The sequence below is a fragment of the Triticum aestivum genome, chromosome 5D (assembly GCF_018294505.1).
Source record: "Triticum aestivum cultivar Chinese Spring chromosome 5D, IWGSC CS RefSeq v2.1, whole genome shotgun sequence".
Taxonomy (NCBI): Eukaryota; Viridiplantae; Streptophyta; class Magnoliopsida; order Poales; family Poaceae; genus Triticum; species Triticum aestivum.
In genome coordinates this window covers 538,905,298-538,930,731 of record NC_057808.1, presented here as the reverse complement: position 1 = coordinate 538,930,731, position 25,434 = coordinate 538,905,298, and the positions used below count along the sequence as shown (strand labels likewise).

At 48.2% G+C, this 25,434-nt stretch overlaps 1 long non-coding RNA gene and 1 pseudogene across 1 annotated transcript; one reads left to right on the top strand and one right to left on the bottom strand.

Moving 5' to 3' along the window:
- The first annotated feature begins 1,861 nt into the window (after positions 1-1,861).
- Positions 1,862-2,360, top strand: LOC123126066 (uncharacterized). The gene is made up of 2 exons (XR_006461551.1): positions 1,862-1,927; positions 2,138-2,360. It is a non-coding gene; the product is annotated as an uncharacterized lncRNA (long non-coding RNA).
- Positions 2,361-16,814: 14,454 nt separating this feature from the next.
- Positions 16,815-24,445, bottom strand: LOC123123614 (acetyl-CoA carboxylase 1-like; annotated as a pseudogene).
- Positions 24,446-25,434: the final 989 nt, after the last annotated feature.

The following is a 25,434-nucleotide window of genomic DNA, read 5'->3' as shown; positions in this document are numbered from 1 at the left end:
ATATGTGACTGCAGAAGAAAAGGTTGCAATGTTTTTATTGGTGGTTGGGCATGGTCTTAAGATGAGGTTGCTCCGTGGCACTTACAAGCGTTCTTTAGAGACTATTAGTAGGCACTTCTCGAGTGTGTTAATAGCCATCCTTTCCCCAAGTGGGGGATTTATAAAGCTTCCGGACCCTTCTGTTGAACCTCCAGATGATTACAAATGGAAGTGTTTTGGCAATGCATTGGGAGCACTAGACGGGTGTCATGTTGACATCTCTGTTGTTCTGACTGACCAAGGCAGGTATAGGAACAGAAAGCAAGACATCACCACGAACACATGCTAGGTGTTGTTGACTGGAACATGAAATTTCTTTATGTTCTACCTGGCTGGGAGGGATCTACTTCTGACTCCAGTGTATTGAAGGGATAGGTCCTTACAAGACCAAAGTAGTGAAGCACTGGGATTCCATATCTACAATATATTCAAAAGATCATGCCAATGGGGAAGGTGCTGTGATGGGTGCTGAGAATGCTGCAGAGCCAGAAGAACCAATTGAAATCTCTCCAAAAATGGCACCAAAGAGAGCACGAACATGTGAGTCCATTATGTGCATGATTGGAGAAATGAGGACTACTTTTAAAGATGCTTTGAAGACAACCGATCCACTTCCGTTGCCAAAGGCTACTACTCCTTCTGAAATACTTGCCGCACTTCAGTTGATACCAGATTTGGCAGAAGCGGACATGTTGTGCTCTTATGGAAAGTTGATTCTTAATGAGCGCTTGTTTGAAGCTCTAATGGAGCTGCCCATGCACATGAGGAAGACTTGGCTGCTATTGTTGCCTTGAAGTTACACAAGTTATGCTTTCCTGTTTGTCTTGTTGAACTTGAACCTATCTAGACTATTATTTTCCTACATCTGGGACCATGTCATGTTGGACTTGAACTTATCTGAACTACTGCGTTGTTAAATTTGAAACTATGTCTTGTTGTGAATTTGGAACTATGTCTTGTTGTGAATTTGGAATGCCTATTGTTCTGTACTTTGTTGGTGCAAGAGATTGTTGCTGTTGTTGCATCAATATTATATGATATATAATGTTGTTGTCAATTTCTAGAATATTTGATAGTATTTTTGGCTATATATTCATCCAATTGTATTCACACATTGTACAAATTTTGGTTTTATGCACATACTATTGTTGCTATGCAATTCCATATTTTGACATCCAAACAAGATTCTGTATTGAAACCTTAGTAAGATTCCATGAACCAATTCAACAAACACCCAAACAGCCGAATTCGTATTCATGTCCATTACAGTTTCCTGACTGAATTGGAATTGAAACCAATTCAATACATAGGCCTCCAATACAGACATCCAAACAGAGTGTAAGTATAATTAGGAAGTTTTTTCAACCGTATCTTTACTATAAAACCCTTGACCCCCCTTACAAAAAAAAACCATTCGCTCCCACCTCCCCACACGCATAAGAAAACTCACCTCCCTGGCCTCACCCAAAAAGAAAAGAAAAAAGGATTTTTTTTAAACCAAGCACCGAATCAATTTGCAAATCAAGTAATTAATGCAACAGACGTGCAATACGTTTAATGGTGACTAGGAATGCGTTCAGGTGCCACTCGCCTCCCACGTCAGTATGCACTTGCAAAGTTGAATGGGCTTTTGAGAACGATCTTTATATTGTATAGATTCCAAAACAATAAATAACTATAAAGATCTGCCATTAATGTTTCCAAATTGTATAGAGTCCAAGTTGTTTTGCATTAGTGACTACCTGCGAAACTTTAATAGTATAGATTCTTTTGACATTATATATTGTCCCTTTGGCTCTTGTTGGAATGTATAGTGCAAGAATGGACGGAAGGTCTGCCATCGCTTGTTTTCTGGTGATGCTTGTGTTTTTCAAAAGCACATCCGCAGGTTTGTTCTCTCATTTGTTGTTCCTAAGTAGGGTTCCTTCTCTCTAAACCAAGTAGAGTTCCTTCTCTCTAAAACAAGTAGAGTTCCTAGGGCAGATGTTATTTCAAAAGAAGAGCCTTGAAAAATCTACATAAGATTTCAAGATCGTTGCACATGCAGCCTTGAAAAATATGATGTTGGTATAATTTCCGTTATGTTTGTGGTACGCAGACTGTCAGTTGGTTCACATTAAGCTCGTGTACTGCACCAAATCAGTATGCAAGGTTGAATGCTCGGCTCAGTGGCAGGATATGAAGGTCTACGAGCATTGGTGCAATCGGTTTTTCGTTGGAACTTGCTACCGCAAGATTTGCTATGATTAATAGATCTTAATGGATATGCTATGCACACTTTCATGTTATCAATAAATAATGCATAACTTTGTGTCCCTGAATCACTGATTTCTATATGGTCTCATGGACAAATTTCTTAAAGGCGAATATCATATAGTTATGAACAAATATAGCGAGCGAAACTGATGAGTACATTACTTTTCTTAGCAAACATTTGACTTCGGTCTTCAACAAGAAAACAAGAACTCATGTACTCATCAATTCTCAAATGGCACCCTTGTGTTGGGAAGAGGAAATAGGCGTCCAGTGTGTCACCTGCAGATGTACGATAAACCAAGTCATGCCATTCGTCCAAAGCGCCATTGCCAGCGCTGGGAACATGGTTATGGAGACTGAAAACAAGACAGTCACGAAACAATCTGTTCATCATTCCATATACACAACCATCAAGTTAATAACACATTTGATAAATGAGGGAATAGCTAGGGGCCAGTCGACTGAATTTGTTTTTTGGGTCAGTCGATTTGTTCCCAGCCGTTATCTTCTTCAACCACCTAAAAAAATTGTGCATCGTCTTCCTTCCCACAATCTCGATATGAACCGCCCACAACTGATGGCCAAACCGCCAGCCTCCACCACCCAGGGCGGCGCTCCGGCAACCGCCTCATCCCCCCGCCCACCAACCACCGCCATGCTTGCCGCCTCCCACGATCATCCCTCTAACAGGCAAACCACCTAAATTTTCCGATGAACCTGCAGCCCCAAGCACCCTTAAGATAGACAAGGAGGCTCTTACTTCTCCCTAGACCCTAAGATAGACGAGCAGGCTGCTTCTTCCACTACTAGGAAAAGGCCTACTAGTGGCGCACCAGTTTTGCCTACTAATGGCGCACTACTGGTGCGGGTGCGTCATTAGTATCTGGTATACTAATGGTGCATCATGCCGTGCGCCATTAGTATAGACCAACATGCGCCATTAGTGTGCCTCCCAGGGGGCGATATTTACACATGTGCTTTGCCATACTAATAGCGCACTGCGGGGTGATGCGCCATTAGTATCCTTTGGCATACTAATGGCGCACGCTGGGGTGATGCGCCATTAGTATGTATATTAGGGATTTTTTTCTTTTCTGATATTTGCACAGATTACAAAATATATTATTGGACAGAATATAGACAGCACCACACAGCAACAGCAGATTCATCGAATACAATAGAAGATTAGTCTCCGAATACAATTCATCATACTAGTCTCCGAATTCAAAAGACCGAACAAAGATAGAACATTACAAGTCTCGAGACCGCGAGTAGCGAGTTTGTCTTCACATTACAAGTCGATATCGATCATCTAAACTACCATCACATAGAAGAGAGCTGCGGTCATCACGATGAGCATCATCGCGATGAAACTGGTCTTCATCCGGTTCCTCCAACGCTCCCTCCTCTCTCCCGCTAGATAGCGCGTGTATCTAGATTCCGCCTCCGCCCTAGTGGTGTACCCTTTGTAACTGTTACCGCTGAAACGGTGAACCTGTCTCCGACACTCCTCCCAGTCATCGTAGACTCCGGGAACCTTACCCTTGTACATGACATACGACGGCATCTCTATGCACTAGCCAAACAACAGAAAATACATAAGCAATATATAAGTATGCAACAAAAGGATCGGAAGAGAAAAGCAAGACATTAATAGCACGATTCATGGTCCTACTAATAAATAGCATCGATTACATCTAAGTTGAACGACTGTCCAAACCAAAGAGACATACAAGTTCATTAAAGTTTAATTACAACATGAGCTAATCGATGTTTCAGAACTACACATAGCTTCACTACTTTCGACTCGACTCATGGGACCGGAGCGTGGATGAAGTCGCCGTCTGTCGTGATGGTCATGAAGTCGCGGGCGTTGTCAGCCTGCATTTGTAGCGTTGTGTCTATCTCACTGTTGGACGGTTGATATTTGAGGTAGAACTGCCCCGAGGTACGAAGGACATCTTGATGGATGATTTCTGCAAACTCCGACTGGATGCGAAAGAATTCTTGTCGGATGTCCGCGTCCTGGATTGCCGCCAAGCTTGCGGCCCAATCTTTGAGATTATTTGGTAGCAGAAGGTGATTATGGTCCCGTACGATCGCCCACATGTGATGGAGGGCGCAGTAGGCATCCTTCTGACCGCCAGGCGGCTGCTTGACGCAGGGGAACGTCGTATTGTGGGTGAACACGTGCCTGCCGTACCTATGAGCTGGCCTCTTAAAGGTGCCTCCAGATGCGGCGTAGCCGGGGAGAGCATCATCAAGAACTTTCATGATATTTGTGTAGTCTATCTTGGAGTCACGGTCCGGGTCGAAATACGTGGCCATGGAATATTTCGGGCTTAAGAGGATGAGTGTGCAATGTGTGTCACTGCACAGAACACGGAATGTTAGGAAAAGAAAAGAACGATCGAAATCTAAGAAATCATATGTTACGGGGCGGTTAGGGGATGACTTACTCGGGAAAGTAAGGCACGAGGAAGTTATCCTTATCTGGGTTTGCCAGAATGACGCCTTCGAGGTGTGAACTCGCGACTTGACGGTCCCCAGCGCTGCCCAAGATCTTGGCACGCATGTAGAAGGGGTCGACTATCACAATGTTCGGGGTCTTGTCTCTAATGATCCGCATCTCCATACTCAGCGAAAACAGCCGAACGAAGGTGTAGTGCAGCGGATGAAGGTTAAACATAGAAAAGATGTCATCAAACCGCAGGACGATCGTACCCCCGACGGCGCTATCCACAAAGCCCTTGCCCTCTGGCACCTTGGCCACGAAAACCGGGTATGCCACATCATTCTCTCTGAGACGCCGCTTCTCCAAAGAAAGAACACTGTCATGCAGACTCCGCATAGCACCGGTTGCAGCATTGAGCATATTTGTCGGTAGCATCGCCCTACCCGCCACATGCACCCTCCTCGAGATATCCTTAGGTGAAGGTGGCCCGTCCTGAGCACGGATCGTACTCGGTGCCGGCTGGCTCGCACCGGCGCCCTTGTTAGTCTTTCGTTTCCGTCCCTTCTTCCTGATCTGCTGTAATGGGATCGAGTTCTGCTCACAGACCGCCTTCTTGAGCGTGTTGGGGCGGATAATATTTCGCACCTCAGCTATCTGAGGCTCGGTGAAGGCGGCAGCTGGAGGCGTCTCCTGAGAACTGAACGCCAGACGACGCCTGTTGCAATTGGGTTTCTCCGCCGTACCAGCTAGATCGCGGTCGTCTTTTTCAGGGTTGGGTTCTTGAGAAGGAGGCCCGCAGAACTCGTCACTGTACCCATGTTCGGCAAAGTACTTATCGACGTTGGAAAATGTACCGTCGTCGTTGTCGTCGTCGTCCGGATCCTGTGCCATATGCATGTCCGGATCCTGTGCCATAGGGATGTCCGGCATGTCCGGTAGCGTTGCGGCGTTCTTGCCATGGCTTGGCGCTGGCACGACTGGCGGTCTTGTCTGTGGGTTGGTGTCCCCCGCCCCCAAACGAATCTGGCTCTTCGGCCACAGCAGGGGCCAGCTTACGCAGGCGCTGAGGGTCATCACATCATCTTTGTCGGCCCCAGCGGGTCGAATCGGAGGTAACAACTCATCGCAGCCTGGCAGCACCCGAACCAGTTCAACCCTATACAAGGTGGGTGGCATCGGATTACCGTGGAACACGCGGTTGCCCGGTTGAACGATTCTGCCCTTGGCGACATCGACCAACTCGCCGCCCACGAAGTGCAGGAGAGTGCAAGGAACGTCGGCGGCGCCCTGCGAAAACATGTAGGGCGTCAGGGATGCCCAGTCAAAGGCAAGGAGATGAAGTCATTGGCCGAGAGGCTTAGTTACCGAGATGTCGTCGAGCTCTGCTAATGTTGAGGCACCGCCAACGGCGGGCGTGCAACTGATGGAGGGGCCGCTTGCTGGCGAGGTGCCGGCCGGCGTACACCCAGGTGCATTAAGCTCCAATGCCCGTGCCGGCGCCGGAGACACGAATACCGCCTCCGCCGGAGACACCAATGGCGCCGTCTGCGCGTTGTGCGAGTTGCTGGCCGTGAAGCTGGGAACCGGGGGAGGCCCCTATTGGCCGCCCGCAATCCACGTCGTCAGCCCCTGAATCAAGGTAGGCACAATGGCGGTGAGCGTCGTTCCCAGTTGTTGTTGCACTTGCTCTTGGACAATCTCCGGAATCCGCGCCACTTGTGCCTTGAGTTCTTGAACCTCGCGCGACTGGCTTTCCGAGCTGGTCTTTTTCTCCTTTCGCCCACCAGCGGTATAGTATGACGACCATTTTGTGGACAAGCCTTTGCCGGCCACACGACCAGCTGACGACGGCTTACTGAGCTTATCCTTGTTTTTCATTACGTTCAACGCCCTATTTAAAGGGGTGTCAAAAGGGGAGCTCTGAGACGACCCCGCGCTACTGCTTTCAGCCTCCTGCGGAAGGAATGTGAACCATTTAGAAATTTGGCTTCATTAATTAGAATGCAACCATATGGAGCTAATTACGCGGGGGTGTATTCCTTACTAGAACAAGCTCAAGCGCCCTGGTCTTCGGATCCGTGGTAAGCTCCTTTGTTACCGGGTCCTCCTTGTACCGGGCCCTGACAAAGTTCCTGGTCTGCTTGTCACGGAATTTCTCGAAGCGGGGCGGTAGGCCTTGCTCGGCACGCTCCGCGTCCTCCTTGTCCCATATAGGCTCCGCCACTCTGTAACCGCCGGGTCCGAGTTGGTGGACCCCTAAGTTCAACTGTCGCATTTCTTTCCCCCACTGACTTGATTCGGAGGTTGCGCTGCTCTCGCACTTGATCTTGAACTCCTTGTAGTCATCTTCGCTCATCAAAGGATATTTCGCCTTGATCTTCTCATAACTATCACCTTCTTCAATCATTGCCTTCACCGTGCTTCTCCAAGTAGACAGGGCCGTGCTCATCCTCGTGAGGGCGGCACTGTTCACTTTATTCCCTGAGAGGCATGTGTTTGCAAATTCAGCAGGGAACTTGTATCGTTCGTGCAGCTTCGTGAAGAGGAGGCTGCGCAAATTCCCTCGGTCCTTATGCCTTAGGTTCTCGGTGTTGATCGAGACGGTGCTCCGGAGAATGCACCCGAGCTGAACCGAATACCCCTTGACTACTTGTTTGGGCGCCGTTGGATGCCCGTCGGAGTTCACTTCAGTAAATTCCTCCTTGACGGTGCCGAGCACGCTCGGGCGCCGGTCCTTCCGTTGCCTCTTCGGTTGGCTGCCATCTGTGCGTGCGCCGCCATCATCAGTGGTGGCATCCTCAGCGGCACCATCAGTGGTGTCATCCCCGACCCCACTAGGGGTTGTGTAGTCAGGATCGGTGTCTTCCGCGGCATCATCCTCATAGTGGTGAGGTTCTTCCTCCAGCTCCTGGGACAGCTCCCAGAATTGCTTGCCGCCCGAACCGCCGACCTCATCGTTGTGGGCCATGTTTCGCTCTAAATAGGAAAAAAGTTTGGTCAAAAAGTTGGTTATTGTCTAGGAACAAGATCTCTAAGTTGACCAAATAACCTAATTCTCGAGGAATGTTGCCAAAAAGTTGGTTATTGTCAAGGAACAATTGAGAGATGTTTGTGATATTGCCTAGGTGTTGTGGGACGGAACCTATAGCTTCCTTGCAACCCACAAAAGACAAAGGAAAAGGGGTGAAAATGGGGAGATGGTTAGCTTTGATGAGCAGGCAGCATCTTCCTAACCCCCTTCTTCTTGTCTCCTCTCACTATCTCTCTCACACACATGGCAAGCAAGAGTGTCTGAGTCTGTGAAAAAATACTAAACTAATCCAACCACTAAAGCACTAGATCACTACTATTGGTTGATGTCAAGATACATGCTGATTAATTTTTGTTTCGGTTGAGAATCGGGCACCTTCTAGGTCAAGAAAATTGGGCATGACCTTTGCTAATTTTCTTGACCTAGGAGGGCCCCAATCTCAACCGAAACGGAAATTAATCAACATTTCAGGAGAAAGGGGTAACGAAGTGATGGGGCAAATGTGCCAGGCACCACAATGTGATCACAGAAACAAAGCAGCACCACTGGTGTTGGATTCACAGTGTAAATGATGGATGAAAAGCCCACAGACCATATGGTCCTCTGCTTTCATACGAAGAAAATAAAAGTTCACATGAATGGCTACTTGACTGAATGGTGCCAGGTAAACAAACTCCCAAAGTCCACTAGCAGATCCAAGATCTAATTCTATTACACACAACATAGCAATTTAAGAGAATTAGAATAAGGATAGTAGGAAATGAAAAAGAATTATGCTCAAAGAACAATGGTAACAGCAAAATATTGAAACCTTTGGTAAGCATTATATTACAAAAAAAAAAGATATTTAGTACTATACAATATCCATAACCAGAAAACAAGACATGCATATTCTTAGGCAGAGTAAAATAGTCCTGCATTCTTGGCAGTTGTCTGCTAGTGATTTGCCTCATCATCATATCATAAGTAAAATTCTTATTCTTATTTACTCCTTGCATTTTCATTCTTCTTCTTACTGTCAAAATTCATAGTAAATTCTAGCCTTATTTGTACTGCTTGTGCTTGTAGTAGTAAGATTCAGGAGTAGGACATCACAAAAGTACAGTCCACAGGTTACTCCAAGTTTCTGAATTTTCAGTAAATTTTCTGTAAGAAAAGAACTAAAAGAAAAGAAATCCTAGGGTTAAAAAATCTGGAGCAAGTCCTAGCAGAACCACAAAATGTTCATCTACTCCTAGGATGTCCTGTTCATAATTCTAGTTCATGTCCTAGGATGTGCTATTCGTAATTCTTAATCCAAACAGCAGATACACAAGCACTGGATTTTACAAATGTCCAAATAGTGTCATATCTGAAATGTATGATGTTCAGTAGCAGAGATTCAGAGTCATTAGTTTTGAGTGTACATCGTGAAAAACTGTACATCTGATTATTTGGTCATTTTACTGCCCATTTTAGAAACATCTTAAACATCCTACAGGATGGTGTGAAGGAAATGATCACAAGATAGCACTGAATACTTCAACTTCCTCATCTGTCTGTAGTTAACTTCCAACTTCGTAACCCATTTGCATCGAGAAAACAAGTACACAGAGCATCACTAAGTGGCACTAGTAGTACTACGGATGCACTAGTACACATTTTCCTAGCATACAGTAGAGTAAGGAGAAGAAAAATAAATCTAGGCTTTCTATATGTGCCACTCAGACAGGATTTCAGATTGCACAACTTTCTGTCCCTTACTATCTGGCCAGATTCTAATTGCCCAAATGTTAAACTTGTTAATTCTTTTTCCTTCTCTTTTCACCAATGCACACATACAGAAGGATCCATCCATGTCTTGAACTAAAGTATACTGGAATGTGAGATTAGCATGACAGGGGAGTAACCAAAGTATGACATTAGATGGAACAAACTGAAGATTTGGTTCAGACTTTGGGCTTAAATCACAAGAAACTTTGACAATCACCTTGGATTCAGCAAAGAAACCATTCGTTGACATTCCAGGATTACAAACAACAAAATGCGTCACAAGAACACAGAGGGGGAAGAGGGGGAAGCAGCTCGGGTGCTCACTAGGGAGGTCAAGGGCGCCTCGAGGTAGCCGGAGCTAGTCGAGGCGGCGGAATTCGGCATCGAGCGGTGGCAATGGTGGCCGAGGCGGAGGAAATCGGCGGGCGTCGAAGGGATGGCTCGAGGGCGTCCGAGCTCGTCTGGGTAGACCTCCTCCTCGTCCTCCTCCTAGTCCTCCTCCTCCGGCGCGGGGCGGCGGCGCGGGGGAGCTGCAGTGGTGGGGGCGCGGGGGCGCGGGGGAGCTGTAGTGGTGGGGGCGCGGGGGCGCGGGGCGGCGGCGCGGGGGAGCTGCAGTGTGGGGGGCGCGGGGGCGGCGGGGGTCGGGGCGGCGGCGTCGTGGGTCTGGTGAGCGCGCGGGTGGACTGGCGAGGGAGAGGGACGAAGGGGATCTGGCGAGGAGGAATTAGCTAGGGGAAACTTACTAATGGCGCACCCCGAAGCGGTGCGCCATTAGAATGTTTTTTTTAGATAGCAATGGCTCACCCACGATCGGTGCGCCATTAGTAATTTTTTTTATATAGCAATGGCGCACCAGCCAGAGGTGCGCCATTAGTAATCTTTTTTTATATAGCAATGGCGCACCAGCCAGAGGTGCGCCATAAGTAATTATTATTATTATTATTTTTTATTGCATCTAATATTTTTTTAGAAAATGAATATGAATATAAAACAGTAATAATTTCTTATAAAAACAGTAATAACTTTTTAAAAAATATCATCAAATTTTTTATTTGAAAATATTTATGAATATGAAAAAATATCATCAAATTTATTATTTGAAAATATCATCAAATTTGTTATTTGAAAATATAATCAAATTTGTTTTTTTTTGCAATTTTAGTTGCATTCATTTGTGACGGTGGAGCGGGCCGGGGAGGGCGCGGGGGGTCGGCGGCGGCGGTGGAGCAGGCCGGGGAGGGTGCGGTGGGTCGTCGGCGGCGGTGGAGCAGGGGAGGGTGCGGTGGGTCGTCGGCGGTGGTGGAGCGGGGGAGGGTGTGGGGGGTCGGCGGCGGCGGCCGGTGGAGCGGGGTAGAGGGTGCGGGGGGTGCTCGGCGGCGAGGGGGACCGGATCTGGCAAGGTGGGATAGCGATCGAGATGGAGGGGGATCGAGATCGAGTGTCCATGAAATTTAAAAATATTCATGAGTTCAAAAAGTGCCCATGAAATACAATGGAGAAATGAAGGCTATAATTTAAATACAATCGATCTTAGCTAGCTATCTGTTCACAATCTTCTTACCCTTATTTTTCGTAAATGGAGTTCTTCTCTTGAACGGACGTCCTTTAGGTAGGGTGGTCCTGCTTCTTCTTGTGGTGTATGCTGATACTTCATCGTCGTCGCCATATTCCATCTTCGGGTCGCCGTACTTGTTTAAGTCTTGCTCATTGGTGACTCCATCCATTCCGATGATCTTCCTTTTGCCTCTCCTCACGACAACATGACTGGGCTTTGACGGGTCGGTAATGAAGAAGCATTGGTCCACTTGGGAAGCCAGTACCCATGGCTCATTTTTCGCGGTGACGTTCGCGCCTGCGGTCTTGGATTTGGCTTCGGGTATAACCATGGTGGTGAAATACCGGTCTTCTTTTATGACGCTCTTGGCCCATCTGACACGGAACATCGGGACCTTCTCTCCAGCGTAGCTCAGCTCCCAGATCTCCTCGATCCTTCCGTAGTATCTGTCCTTGTTGTTACCAGTGTAGGATTCCATCGTTACCCCGGAGTTCTGATAACCATCGCTCTTCAGGTCCTTGTCCTCGGTGTAGAATGTGTAGCCGTTGATATCGTACGCCTCATACGTCATCAGGTTGTGCTCGGCGCCCTGTGACAAGGCGAATATGAGTTGTTCTTCCGCGGAAGAATCCTCATGTAAAGGGTACGACAGAAGCTTCTGCTTGAACCAACGCGTGAAACATGAGTTGTGCTCTTTGATTATATCTCCGTCCGTCCTCTGTTGGCCTCGGTCATTGTACGTCTTCTCAATAAAGATTTTGTGCTCTACCACCCAAGGATCGACCACGTCTATGTGTTGTAGCGCGACTAGGTTTGCTCTTTCAAAGTCGGCGAGTCGACCCTCGAAGTCGACATGCATTTCGCGGCCACCCTCACGGTGACCCCATCCAGCGAGCCTGCCGAGGTGCCTGTTGACGGGCAGACCAACGGGGTTCTCGATGCCTAGATAATTCGTGCAGTAGGAGATGCACTCTTCGGTCAGAAAGCCCCTGGATATGCTTCCCTCTGGACGTGACATGTTGCGAACGTGTCCTTTGATGACATCATTCATCCTTTCGAACGGCATCATGCTATGCAGGAACGTCGGCCCGAGTTGGATGATATCCTCCACGATATGGACCAGCAGATGCACCATAACGTCGAAGAATGCGGCGGGAAGTACATCTCAAGCTCGCATAGTATCACCACGATCTCTTCCTGTAGCCTTCTGAGTTGCCTCACGCCAACCGACTTCCGAGAGATGACGTCGAAAAAGTTGCATAGGCCAAATAGCGTTTCATGGACGTGCGCGTCCATGATCCTACGGATTGCAACTGGAAGTATCTGCGTCATCAGCACGTGACAGTCGTGAGACTTCATCCCGCTGAACTTCTGCTTCACTGAGTCTAGGTATCTGCTTATCTAGACTTCACCAGCATGTGTGCTTCTTTGGCTGCCAAACGGATTGACTCCATCGGTGCTCGCGCCCAGCACGATGTTCCTTGGATCCTTCCCAAATTCTGGGTATTCGAAGTTCAACGCTTGCCACTGGCTCCCATCCTTAGGGTGACTCAGCATCTTGTCTTTTTTATTTATCTCCGGATCATTTGTGTCATCTTCTCGCTTCTTCTCCTCCCTATCCGCGTGCCAACGCAGGAGCTTTGCTCCCTTAGGGTCCGCGAAATACCGCTGCAAACGAGGAGTGATCGGAAAGTACCACACCACTTTTCGAGGAGCTTTCTTTCTCTTCTTGTATCGAGTGACGCCGCACACCGGACATATGGTAGACTCCGCGTGCTCGTCCCGATAAATGATGCAATTGTTCATGCACACATGGTATTTCACGTGCGGTAAATCCAGAGGACACACGATTTTCTTCGCCTCCTCGAAACTGGTCGGGCACTTGTTCCCCTTAGGAAGACGTTCGTGCCAGAATGACATGTTCTCGTCGAAGCATCCGTCGGTCATTTTGTGTTTTACCTTCATCTCCAGAGCCATGAGCGTTACTTTCAGGCGGGTATCCTCGGGCCTGCATCCTTCATACAATGAAGTAACCGCGTCTATCTCTAGCTGATCCAGCTTGGCTTTCTCTCGGGCGGCAGCTCTTGCGTTATCTGTCTGCTTGAGAAGCAGCTCTTGAATATGAGGGTCCTGCACCCAGCCCATCGATGGTCCATCGTCGTCTGCTCCGCCGGCATCTTCATCTTCATGATCATGCCCTTCGTCTGCTCCGGCATCTTTCTCATCATCATGTCCGGCATCTTCTACATGATGACTGTGTACAGCATCACCGTCGTGATCATGTCCTGGAGATTCTTCGTCTTCTCGCCCGCCCGAGCCGCGGTGGTTGTCTTGCTGCCCTTCCTCATTTCTTGCCCGGCCCCATGGACGACTACATAGTCATCTTCATCACCTTGCCACCGATAGCCATCCATGAAACCACGCAAGAGCAGGTGGCCCCGCACCTGCCCGGAATCCGGGTCCGCAATAAGGCTCTTCAGCTTGCATCTTCGACACGGACATCTTATCTCCGTCTCGTTCTTTTCAAGCATCTCGGCCTTCGCGGAGCTCAAAAACCTATTCACGATGCCTTCGGTCATCGTGCGAACCATGGTCGCCTGCAGGGTAGAGCAAAACGATATTTTAGAACCAAGAAAAAATTTGGCATGACTTTCCCTAAACATAGGACCAAAAAGAATGCATAGTGCCAAAATTCTCGCCGAAACGGAAATAAATCAACATTCCGGCAAAATATTGGCAACTATCGCATTTCAAATACCGGTACCTGCAAACACAAACATATATGCAACACCACAAACATACATAGATCTAGCTAGGCCATAAAAAGTGTATGTGCACGGTGTTGGAGGGAGAACAACATAAAGGTAGCTTCCCCCTTACTTACCTATCAAAAAAAGATAATTTAACCACTTAATTTGGATGAATTTATGGTGCAAATGAGGTGAGGAGGAGGAGGCAGTCGAGACAAGCTTGGAGGAGGAGGTGGAGAGAATGAAGCGGGGAAAGTGAGTGGGTAGGTGTGGCTGTCCGAAATATCTAGCTGGTCCTAGGTTACTAATGGCGCACCACTTACAAATGCGCCATTAGTAACCCTGGTTACTAATGGCGCACCTGCTGGTGGTGCGCCATTAGTAGTTTTGCAAAAAAAAAATATAGTAGTGGCGCACTATGAGGCTGGTGCGCCATTACTAGTTAGAACTAATAATGGCGCACTGTGCCCTGGTGCGCCATTAGTATGTTTGGAAAAAAAAATTGTTACAAGTGGCGCACCGTGTGTCTGGTCACACTAATGGCGCACCAGCACATGATGCGCCACTGCTATATAGTAGTGGCGTACCACATGTCTGGTGCGCCATTAGTGGCCATTTCATCTATAGCCCTTTTTCTAGTAGTGTCCCCCCTACATCCAAAGCTAGACAAGATTAAACCTGCCGGCAACGGTCTCAGTGCACTGCGATTGCTGCTTCCTTCTCCACCAAATCGATTGACCAAAATTATAAGTTCAGGCCACTGGTGTCCAGCAAAACTGTTTGATAATAGTATTTTTCTTCCTTCTGATTGCATCTGGAAATATAACAATCGGCAGATTTGATGGACAAACTGCTTAAAGGCGAATATCATATAGTTACGAACAAATATAGCGAACGATACTGATGAGTACATTACTTTTCTTAGCAAACATTTGACTTTGTTCTTCAATGAGAAAACAAGAACTGTTGTACTCATCAGTTCTCAAATGTCACCCTTGTGTTGGGAAGAGGAAATAGTCGTCCAGTGTGTCACCTGCAGATGTATGATAAACCAAGTCATGCCATCCATCCAAGGTGTCATTGCCAGCGCTGGGAACATGGTTATGGAGACTGAAAACAAGACAGTCACCAAACAATCTGTTCATCCTTCCATATACACAATGAGGGAATAGCTAGGGGCCAGTTGACTGAATTTGTTTTTTTGGGTCAGTCGATTTGTTCCCAGCCGTTATCTCCCTCAACCTCCTAAAAAAACTGTTCATCATCTTCCTCCCCACATCTCGATATGAACCGCCCACAACCGATGGCCAAACCGCCAGCCTCCATCACCCCTGGCCGGCAGCGCTCCCGCAACCGTCTCATCCCCCGCCCTCCCACCACCGCCATGCTTGCCGCCGCCCACGATCATCCCCCTAACCGGCAAAACACCTAAATTTTCCGGCGAACCTGCACCCCCAAGCACCCTTAAGATAGACAAGGAGGCTCTTGGTTCTCCCTGGACCCTAAGATAGACGAGGAGGCTGCTTCTTCCCCCTGCACCCAAAGATAGACAAGATTAAACCTGCCGGCAGCAGTCTCAGTGCACTGCGGTTGCTGCTTCCTTCTCCAGCAAATTGACTGACCCAAATTCTAACTTCAGGCGACTGGCATCCAGCAAAACTGTTTGACAATACTCCCTCCGTTCCTAAATATTTGTCTTTTTAGAGATTTCAACAAGTGACTACATACGATGCAAAATGAGTGAATCAACACTCTAAAATATGTCTATATACATCCATATGTGGTAGTCAGTTTGAAATCTTTAAAAAGACAAATATTTAGAAACGGAGGGAGTAGTATTTTTCTTCCTTCTGATTGCATCTGGAAATATAACAATCGGCAGATTTGATGTATGGACAAACATATAATCTGTTAAATACTTCTTTCTCACTAAATTTGAGACTTTTAGTTCAGTACGGTGAGCAAAGCTTTCAGTGTCAGATAACTGTTGCAGTTACACTTACACCACATCAGCTCAGACACAAAACTTATGGTTATGGATCCCACGTTGCCCCAAAAGATAAAAACCACAATAACAGCTAGCGCGTGATCCGGGCCAGGCTGGGGCCTACAGTTTTGTATACCAAGTTCGTAACTCCGACCGCTCCAGCACCGTTTTATCTAGCTCTCAGACGCAGCACGCCGTCGATGAACTATACTTCAGCCGCCATAGACCTGGAGCATGGGTGATCTAGGCAGAGCATTGCAGATTCTGAGGTCAAAGGCAAACTCGTGAGCAAGTGATAGCAATGCCTCATGCAAGAAATTTATCAGAAGCATCAAGATGTCGAGCAGAAGAGTACTAGTTGTCAACTTTCCCTAAAAGCGCCATAAAGGCGTATTCATCTGTTCCTCGTCAAAGGGCGGGGAGCTCCCGCATTGCATTAAGAAGAGAGTTGGTCCGATTAATAAGGGAAACCGGACCCAAAAACCATACACGTGGTTAATTAAGGGAAACCGGCCAAGACCACACACACCGGACTAGCACTCAAGGGACATCGCCCGAGCCAGATACAAGGGTGCCTAGGCCCAAGACCATCGACAATACAACATACCCAACCAAGTCAACCTCTGCAACCTCGAGAACGCGCCTACAAAACTGAGATCTGATAAATGAGATCAAACATTGACCTCCACCAAGGCACGAATTGCCTGGACCGTAGTCGGCGTAAGCGGTTTCTTATACATCTGTAGATAAGGCTTCATCTTCTCTTGTACATCCTCCTCGGTGTTCATCTGTTCCAAGTAGGATGAAAACAAGAAGATATAGGGACTAACAAAACAGTTCAACAAAGATCTAAATAGTATCACTTGGTGTGTAATGGTTATTACCGTAGAGTTTCGGTATTGAGAAAATATAAACATGCAGAAGAGTGGACAAAATGTCCATTTGGTAGGTAAAAGAGTGGCGAAAAAATCAGAAGCATAAATATCATCTTTAACATAAATAATCATTCTTATTGACTCTGGCTGGCTGTGTAATGTACATTGGCATGAGACAGGCCAAACAATTTACTACAAGGTTAAAACGGCTCACTACATACATAGGCCTAATTTCTACTCCACCCGCCAAAGACGAGCAGGTCTGTTTATATTTGCCATCAACCAAGAAGCTGCCTGCGGCCGTCGATGACCTGCTCCCTCTTTGAAGGATTCATTTGGCCAAGCAGGAGCGAGAGACCGTTGGGCAAAGCCTTCACATCTGAGCTTTCAGCAAGTTGTGACAACAGCCTGGATACTCGTGCAGCTTTCAACTCCTCGAGATACTTGTCATAGTTGCTACAGTCGTCTTTCCAGGCGAAGAAAGCTTCGTCGTCGTTCCAGTTATCGCCATCTCCCTGTCCTTGAGAAGCCATATGCCATTCCTTGATACGCTCGAGTGCTAATCCGTGAGTAGGCATCATCTGCTCACCGGCGGCTTCTCTAACTTGTTTGGCAAGTGAATCCTCGGCAACCCTCCTTCGCAACCTCCTGAAGAAGAAGGCCCGAGACTCCTCCCAGTCCACCACCTTACTGATCACACCTTTGGCAATCATTCTGGAAGTGGTGTCATGCAGTTCAGCAAACCGGGTAGCAACCTGAGTGTATATAGGCATCAGCTGCTTCGTCCGAGCGGCCATCATACTCCTGATCCTGATGGACTCCGTTTCTGACGTGCCTGTCTTAATTTCTTGGAGGAGCCTAGCATTGAGTCTGGCCAACTGAGGATCAAGCCTTAGCATGCTCTCTTCGACTTCATTTGGCTTAAATTTGATCTCAATTAGTGCCTTTGGCTCAAGGACATTACCTTTTGCACTCCTCTCGGCATACATCTCAATGTGCTCAGGATTGACCTTGCTGTCCACCACAACCCATGCGCCTCCACGCAGCTCTCCAGCCTTTGGTATATACACAAAAGCAGGCTGCTTATATGTCCTCAGATTCTCGACAATCATGGAACCGGCCTGAAGGATTCCTTCAAACAGATCCCTTTGGCCACCAGAAAAGCCTCTCCAGTTAGCAAGTATGAACAACGGGAGCTCTTCATGGTTGAAATCCAGCAGTGCCTGGGCTGTTTTCGCGGCCGAATCTGGGAACCACACCTGTCCTGCTTGAGGGACTACACGCTCTGCAGAATCAAGCTGACCAGGATCAGCGGGGGTCACTTGCATCATTGTCTCAGTTTCCACAGCTATGACACCGACTGGAATCCCGCCCAGCTTTGCCCTTCCGGTAATAACAGTTTTCGCCCATCCACCTAATGTTTCCACAAAGCTTTCTCTGTCAAACATACCACCCAACCACTTGCCTCCTTGAGTGTCCTCCTGAAGGCCACAGATGGCTGCACGGGCATCACATGAATTCTGTGGGAAATATGTTACAGGTCTCTCAGGTGGATCAAGAGGTTTCAGAATAGGAAGAGGACCGCCAACATACGGAGGCACGTAGCTGAGCCATTTCAAGATAGCAGAAACACCTTCAAGATCATCTGACACTGTGAGATGGGCAACTCCATTTGCAGCCATGATTTTGGGCCCACCCAGTTGCAATTGAGAGCTATAAACCTCCCGCCCCAGGAGCTTGTTTAGCGGAGAAAACCCAGTTAAAATAATTGGTTGATCAAGGCGCTGTATACACCGCATCCCTATCCGAGCAAGATAAGCCCCAATGCCAACAGCTTTCCCAGTCACAAATGTCAGAGTAAACGTCTCTCTGTATGCCTTAGAGTAGGCACTGGCAATGGCACCACTTCCATGTAGATTCTCACAACCGAGTCCGTCCTCTTTCCCAACAATGGTATCAACAACCCATCTGGTTTCTCCACTTTCCAGCTTTAGCTCATGGGCTATAACCGAAGATCTTAGACGTGAATAATCTTGATCCATGAGGTAAATATAGTGAAAACCACGTTCAGGGATCTCATCATCAGACCATCCGACATGGAAGCATGCCTTTATTTCGTCTGCTACACCGAGCCTAGCACCAGAAGTTGCTGCCAAGTAGATTAGAGGAATTTTCCTCTCACAAGCAAGATTGGTAACAGCATCGAAGAATGCATCTTCTCTAGGACCAAAAGAACCAGCTTTAAATGTCACGTCATTTGCAACAACTATAATCTCCCGGCCGTCTGGAAATTCTGGTGTGGAGAGCTTCATCTTCCAAGCAACAGTTCCAATATCATTCATACCTGGAGGACGCTCAACAGGAACCAAAGGAGTACCCCATGATCCAGTTGAATCAGCAAACATAAGCTCTGTCACTTGAGCATACCGCTGATTGTGCCCGTTAGCTTCTGCAACATGTGAAATACCAGATTTCCAGGACTCCTTCAATGCTTTTTCAAATACCAATGGGAAATCATAGCAGTATGTAGTTTCATTTTTCCTAGCGGTGTTCAGTTTCTGGTCAAGAGCATCCAAAGGTTTGTATGGCTCATGTAATGGAATGCCATGCAAAGGACCAGCTGCGGGTGTGGCGGAGCGGTAGAAAAGCTTACTATTGGAGTCCTCCACTTCTCGGTAAATATCAACAGTGCAGGAATGCCCAGTGACAATGGTAACAACAACTCTCCAAGCACCACTAGCTTGCCCATCACAATCTAACCATAGCTTCACTTCCCACTGGCACACGGAAAGGCGATGCATCCTGACACCAACATGTTCATGTATATTCGTAGCCATATGCTTCAAAAGTGTGCATGCTGTCTCCTCATCTTGGCCAACTTCATCCGTCCGCCTTGAAACTGGAATTAGATCAAACAACCGCTGCTCTCTCAGTATGCACATATACATATGGGAGTGGCCTGACCTCACAGCCTCATTGTGAGCATGTAACTCTACTTCCTCCAGCGCTGCCATCAATGATCTGAGTATGCTGTTAGATATTAATGATGATGAGGCTTGAGCACGGCATACCTCATTGTCAATATTTCCAAACGAAAAACCATTGGTCACACTTGGCTGTCTGACTATGGTACGAAGAAACATCCTTTGGTCATTTGATCTCGGATCTCTACTGTTATTTACTAGTGTGTAGATATGCCACTGGCGATCACGCGATGGCGTGTATTTCGCGTCACTGTAACCTTCTAAATGCACTTTGTCCAATTCAAGAAATGTGGACAAAGGAGGTTCCACATGACGGAGCATCGGGTCCTCCTCATAATATAGCTTGTCAAATGACCATTTGAAGGAGTGGCGCATTGGCGGACGCCCTTCATCTCTTTGGATAATGCAGCTGACAACCCTAACACCAGCACCATTGAGATGCGATGTTATAGTCTCCTTCAGAATCTTGGAAAGTTTGTTAATCCTTTCTTGAGCTTGATCCTCATCACCACTGTCTTGAAGAGTGCTCATCTGATTGCTGATACCAACCAAAGCAATATGCAGAATATTGCCATGGTTAGAATTTATAGGATTACCATCTGAGACACTTCCAGCACCTGCTCTGTAATGTGAAGTCTCCTTTAATGCAGCTTCAATCGCAGTTGACAGACACTGAAGAGACTTGATTACAACCATTACACCCCATCGCCTGCCCCTGGGATCCTTTACATGTTGCTTTAGAAGTGTCGCAGACTGCCCAATATGCTCTTCGGAGAATTCCCATAATGCAATCAGGCCAGACCTGTGCCATTGTATCCGGACACTACCCCTTACAAGGTAATGCTCGTACAATCTCCGTATGTATGTCTCCACTACTCTCCGCTGAAGAGTAGGATCACTGTGATCAAACAAAGCCACAAGGGCGTCTTCAACTGCAAGTGGGGCACACACTAGATCTTCCATCCTTTCATTGATGGCCATCTTCCTCCTAGGTGTTGAAAGTTGAAACCCGCTCTCCTTCCTCAGTAAACATCTCCAGCTCTGAAAGGCTTCTTGCTATGCTTGTGCGGAGTTCACTCAATTTAGTTTGCTCAAGAAGTTGACTTGCTTTAAGTGCCAGCCCAGAGTATGCTGTATGGTTCAGAGCAGAAAAGCGCATCAACTGGTCCCTGTAAGCAGATGGATTTGGATAGACCAATCCGTCCATAAGCTGTAGTATCAACTCATTTTTATTTTTCACACCCTGATGGGAGAACACAATATAGACAACCTTCTCAAGGTCTTTTGCATGTTGAAGTCGTAGACGTTCTATCACATCAGACTGAATGTCATCACTGAACAGTTCTTCAACAGATAAATACTCCTCAAAGAGAGACTTGACAACAACGCAAGCATGGCTTTCTCTTCCACCCTCATATGACTTGACCAGGCTCATAAGTGGCTCTATAAGCCTCTCACTGGTAATCCTATCTTTCTCAGAACAGTGTGCAAGATTTGCCTCAATGACTTCCCTTATCAACTTGGCAGGGAAATCCTGGCCATTCCGGAAGTCAGCATTCAACTCATACTCCTTGTACACACCATCCAACTCATTCCTAAGATCTTTTGGGAGTCGTGTTGCCAAAACGGACATGAGTTCTTGCCACCGAAGAAAAGGGAGCTCCGGGCTGTCTAGGCAGTTTAGCAAATCTTGTACAACATGGCTGATATTATGTTCATATCCTGCAAGGATCATGTGGGCAGAATTCATACTTGCAGCAAACTTTTGGTGAACTTTGCCCGAAGTAGCAGCAGAAGGTCCAAGTTTTGGGAAGGTGCCATGAAATGGTTCAGCTTTCCTCACAGAAGATGGGTCGTCAAGATCCAACCTTGCTATCAGGTCACTCGCCTGCATGGCCTGACCCTCAGGCATGACAAAGTGAATAACGCCAGAGGCCGGTAGTAACAGTGGCATGCACATCTTCATGACCTCCACTTCAGCATATGGTGTATCAGCAACCACATGAGAACCATCGGCGACCAAAAACCGAAGAAGTTTGCACGGTGTATCAGCCAACAGCTTGGAAGGATCATGTTCTTTCTGTAATAAGCATGTTCTACCATTGATTAGAAGGCGCGTACCAGCCCCCTCTGTCTCTGCGTAAATTACATGACTGTTTCCATCCAACTGCATTAAGAGCCCGCCATCACGCAATGAATGCATCTCTGCTTCAATCTCTGATTCATTGATTCTTAATTTGTAGCTACCAGGTCCACCTCTTACTGTCTTAACTGTATATTTGATCCCTTCTATATTTAGTGTTACAGTCAAATTGACAAGAGAGATGTGCCTTGGTGGTATTTGACCTTTACTGAGATAACCGACATAATCGGTCACAACACTCGAGCTCCTGCTTGATGCTTCATATAGAGCTCCAGCAACAACTGAAAGGTACCATGGTGGCCTCTCTGCTCTGACACGCATAGCTATTCTGCTGTCTAGCCAACCAGTGTGGATCTTATTTTCACGGTATTCTGCAGCATTCAAGAGGTCCACCGTGTAATCAACATTGGTGCGTATGTCTCCACGAATCTGGATCTCTTTTAACCCAAGTACCATATTGGCTATTGCCAACGACCTGGATTCCCCAAAAGCAAAAACATGACCAAACTGAGAATCAGAAAACTCATGAATTGCTCCGCCAGACTTAACCGAGAAATAGGCCCAAACATTGGGTTTACTTTTAAAGTTTAGCTCCTCCACTCTTCCACCAGTAGGCTTAAACCCATCATCTGGATCCTCGCTAGTAACTCGAACTGCTACACAGTGACCCGTTGGCCTTACAGACTGTGCTTTGTCCAAGTCAAATTTAGCCGCAACAGCTGATATTTCCTTCCAGCTGTGATAGCCACCTCCATGTTCCACTCCATAAAAGCGTCTGATCTCTGGAATGTTGTAGAGGGGTATGCCCATTCCTACCACAACTTGAGATGCAGGTAGGTTTACTCCAGCAATCCATTCGGTCACAGGGTGTTCTACCTGCAATCTTGGATTAAGCTCCAGGAAGTAGTATTCACCTGTCTCCATGCTGTACAGATATTCCACGGTGGCAGCACCCTGATATTGCACACATTTAGCGAGCCGCCTTGCTGCCTGCTCAAGCTCTCTAACTTTTTCCGGAGGAGCAACTGTGATTGGTCCCTCTTCAATAATCTTTTGGTGCCTTCTCTGAACACTACAGTCCCGACTGTGCAGCGCTGCTACGTTGCCGTGCTTGTCACAGAGCAACTGAACCTCTAGATGCCGGCTCTGAGAAGCCAACTTCATAACAAATATAGGCGATCCAGGGACTTCTCCTTGCACCTGCTTAAACAAGGCTCTCACCTCATCGTCATTGTGCACCTTCCTTATTCCTTTACCACCACCGCCCCATGATGCCTTGATCATTGCAGGATACCCCACCACTTGACAACTAGCCACTGCTTCCTCTGTGGTTGAAACACAAGCCTTCTTATAGATCTCCTCAGGTATCGAGTGGCAGGTTTCTTGAGGAACTTTCACCTAGAGCACGACATTTGGTGTTAGTTTTAAGCAACATATATGTATAAACACTGATGGAGAAAACAAAACACTATATATCAAAGAAATAGGAGAAGGCACGCATACATACATGTGACCCACTCCATGGAAGAGTTGGAACTCCTGCTGCCTGTGCGATAAGAGAGGAACCGATCTTATCACCTAGTGCAGCCATGGCGGCCGATGGCGGCCCAAGAAAGATGATCCCCTTTTCCTTGAGCGCATCTGGAAGCTCTGGGTCCTCAGAAGCATGACCCCAGCCAGGCCAAACTGCGGAAATCCGGGTCCTCTCTGCTATCTGTGTCATGACAGATGAATTAGCAACAAGCACAATGAACATGGATGGTATAAAAGCAGGAGAATGAATGATGGATGAACCGCGCTAACCTCGACAATGAGCTGCACATTTGCATAGTTGTTGTTATTGGTTCCACCGGGGACCTCGAGGAACTGGTCGGCGATCCGCACGTGCTCCGCGTTGGCCCGGAGGTCCTCCGGGGTCGCCATGGCCACCAGGAGGACGGCCTTGTCGGTGCCAAAGGTCTCGGAGGCCCAGGCGCGGATGCTGCGCATGAACTTGACGGCGGCCATCCCATTGTTGGCGACCAGCACGCTGCGGATCGGCGTGTCGCCCCCGAGGGCCTTGCAGAATTCGGTGATCTGGTCGGACTTCACCATCATTGCCCCCTCTGACCAACCTTCAGCGCCACTCACCACCACCAATCAGGGCGACGACGGCGCAAGTTCTCCGACGAACACGGCACACGACGGTAATCTCGCGACCGCACCCGAAATCCGGCGAATTCGAAACCGGTTTGGTAATCTGGTGGTGGCTGCTGCTTATCTATATGTATTGCGGGGAATTGGAGGGGTGGCGGAGTCGAACACGATTTGGAAGGAGGGAGGGAAGCCCACACGGAGACGGACGGAGAGGAGCAGCCGGTTGGTCACGGGAAGGGGGTCCTGCTCCGAAGAGAGGAGAGGTGGACGACGGGACCGACTCGACCGCGGAAGTGGTGGGCGGAGGTGGTGGGGGTGTGGTCAGGTGGGTGCGCACCGGAGGCGTTCGACGGAATGCCTGCGGGCCGCGCGCACTGGAAGGGAAGGGGGAGGAAGATCGAAGATGGCGCCGGCGGCGGCGGGGCAGGCCTTGAATGGCTGGCGGCGCTACGCTGCCGTCCGCCGCGGAGCAGAGCGAAGAGGGGAGGGGGGGAGGGCAGCGGCACGCGCATACATGGACTGGGGAGAGAGGCGGCGGGTTGGAGACGAGACCACACCGCGACGACGGCTAGTCAGCTCTATTTTAAACCCTGAGAATGTAGAGCACGACGCAAATAAACCCCGACGTTAAATCCCTGAAATCCATACTCTGACCTCCCTGATCCCGGTCGTTTTTGACCTTTAGGTTGTATCCAAACAGGGGGATTTTTACCTGGGCAGAGAACGGACGGGATCAAGGTGAGTCATCTACATGCAGGTGGGTCTCATGGTCGCCTGGATTGCTCTGCATGCTCCCGCACCGAACGCATGCCCTCTGTGTGTGTGTCACTATCGTCTAACCTTTGGACCTGCTGTCGGCGACCTCGAGCACGCATGCGGGAGCAACTTCAACCGGCGACAATGCGCCTCCGCCATAGTGCGAGGCCAACCATCAAGCTGGTGCCAAAGCCTCCGGCCGTCGCCGCTCGAGAAGAGGAAGCTCGGACACCGCTTGGCGTCCGATGGCGCGTCAACGACAGTGCAGCTCCTTACCGAGGCTCGTCACAGCCTACGGGTGCCCCAGGCGGCACTCTTGGCTCGTGCGCCGGTGACGACCATGGCCGTCTAGATCCGTCTTGAAGACACTGCGCAAGCGCACCTCAGCGGGGACGGGGCTGCAGAAGCGGCAGCAGCGACCCCGACCATCTCGTCGACGTCGTTGTTCCGTCATGGCACGACAATGTCTGCAGATGGAAGCCTGCAGCGTCCATCTCCACGGGGTTGCTTCTGGTCCATGGCACGCAGCCACCATGTTCGGTCCAGCACATCGCAGCACCCTCATAGCCAATCGCTGGTGCGCTCGCGCCCGAGGCCGGCGTCCTCCGTCCTGCATGCCTTCTCGAACTCCGTCGCCGCGGCCAAGCTGTTCGACGAAATGCCTACTGGCTGCTGTGTCGGACAAGACGCACGTACAAGCTACCTTCAAACCTAC